This window comes from Protobothrops mucrosquamatus, unplaced genomic scaffold, assembly GCF_001527695.2.
Source record: "Protobothrops mucrosquamatus isolate PMUCROS unplaced genomic scaffold, P.Mucros_1.0 scaffold218, whole genome shotgun sequence".
NCBI lineage: Eukaryota > Metazoa > Chordata > Lepidosauria > Squamata > Viperidae > Protobothrops > Protobothrops mucrosquamatus.
In genome coordinates this window covers 120,352-122,180 of record NW_015386571.1, presented here as the reverse complement: position 1 = coordinate 122,180, position 1,829 = coordinate 120,352, and positions in this window count along the sequence as shown.

Genomic DNA, 1,829 nt, shown 5'->3' with positions numbered 1-1,829 from the left:
ACGCCCAGAACGGAGTTCCGGCACCTTGTAGGGTAAAGCAAGGCGGGTTTGTATGACGTGTGTGAGTTTTGGCACCTTTTTTTTTTTTTTTTTTTTTTTTACAAAAAAGCACTGGGATTAGGTATTTTGCAGGAATGTCCCTATGAAGTACAAAGTCAATTAATTCAGTGTATATGATATCAGGAAAACTGCAGTTATTAAGGCACTTCCACATCTCTCTGGCTTCCTAACCCAGTTGTCTACAAAATAGTTTGAAGCCAAAAACCATAACCATCTTCACTTAATGTCAACCCTAAAGCACAGAGAACACACCAAAAACATGTCCACCTGCCTTTACAGTGTTTTAATTCTGTATATTTACAGTATACACAGTATTGACTTTATTAATATACTGCTAAAATAACATGATTTTTCCTGAAAATTTAGAGTTTTATAATAATTGGTTAAAGTTTTTTCATAAAAAACTGCAAATCTAATAAACAAATAAAAAAAAAGGAAACAAGAAAGAAAAAAAAATATAAAGTGCAAAGAAAATAAAAAAAAACTAGAGAGAAACAACTAAAGAAACTAGAGGGCTTCCAACCTTCTTTTAAACAGATATTAACAAACCCATATTCTCCCCTCCCTCTTAACTATTCCAGAAACTCCTTCAGCCCCTTAATTCTCAACTTTTAAAATAATAAAATCCATAAATCATAATTTTACTTTTTTCTTCTTCTAGTAAAAAGTCCATAAAAGATTTCCATTTTTTTAAAAAAAAAACATTTATAGTTTTCTCCCTAATCAAATAGGTCAGTTTTGCCATTTCTCACATTTATTCATTGTGGGAATTTCAGTGCTCTCCAATCTTTGTGGGTATAAATAATCTTGCAAGCCATTCCATGTACCCAATTTTCCATGGATCTTTTCTCAATCACTATTCATAAATCCAACATTTGTAATTTTATTCTGCACTTTGTCTCTCTCCCAGCATCATCTGAATGCCTTTCTTTTGGTGTTTCAGAAATATGAGAAGTCTTGAACAAATATTCTGCAATTTAGAAGGTATTCTGTAGTCACACCCACAAATATACTGTGTACTGATATAGAGGGATTTGTTTTCTCAGTGTACCACAAATGCTAATAGTGGTAAATATTATATAGTAACTAGACATCCCATGACCTATTGGGTCATCCTTTCAGAGATATTTCCTTACCAATGCCTTCAACTATGACAGAACTTCTAATGCACTGCTTTCATTGGAAAAGCTGGATGTATTCAGAGATGCATCTGCCTTGAAATAGCCCATGTCAAACTATGTACCATCAAACACCACCACAGGAAATGTTTTATGACATTGTTTTGTTATGTCATAAATGGTTAATGATAATTTTTATGTCATAAAATATTTTATAACAATTGCCAAATTTCAATTCCGTGGGAGTCATGGGTCCCAGATTTTGGATATATTCTATATGTTAGCCCATTTGAGGTATTTGGTTCAAAAATATTAATTATTTTGCCCAGTTAAAAGTTAAGGAAATGAAGCTTTTAATAATATAGCGATGTAAAGTGTTCATCTGTGGTCTGTGGAGAAACAGATTCAACTTTACCCTCAGCTAAGGAAACTTGTGGTTTGACCTTGGCCTAGCCTATGTCACAGTTTCTTGGGTAAGCCACCTAAAGTTCCTGAGTGAAAATAAGCTATACATCTGAGAAATAAATTAAAATGGCAATGTTTTATTGATGTTGATAATTTTAAAAATAGTTTTTCAGAATTTTATTAAATAAAATTACCAATGATATACCTACAATAATATACCTTCTCACATAGAGGTAGTCGTTGACT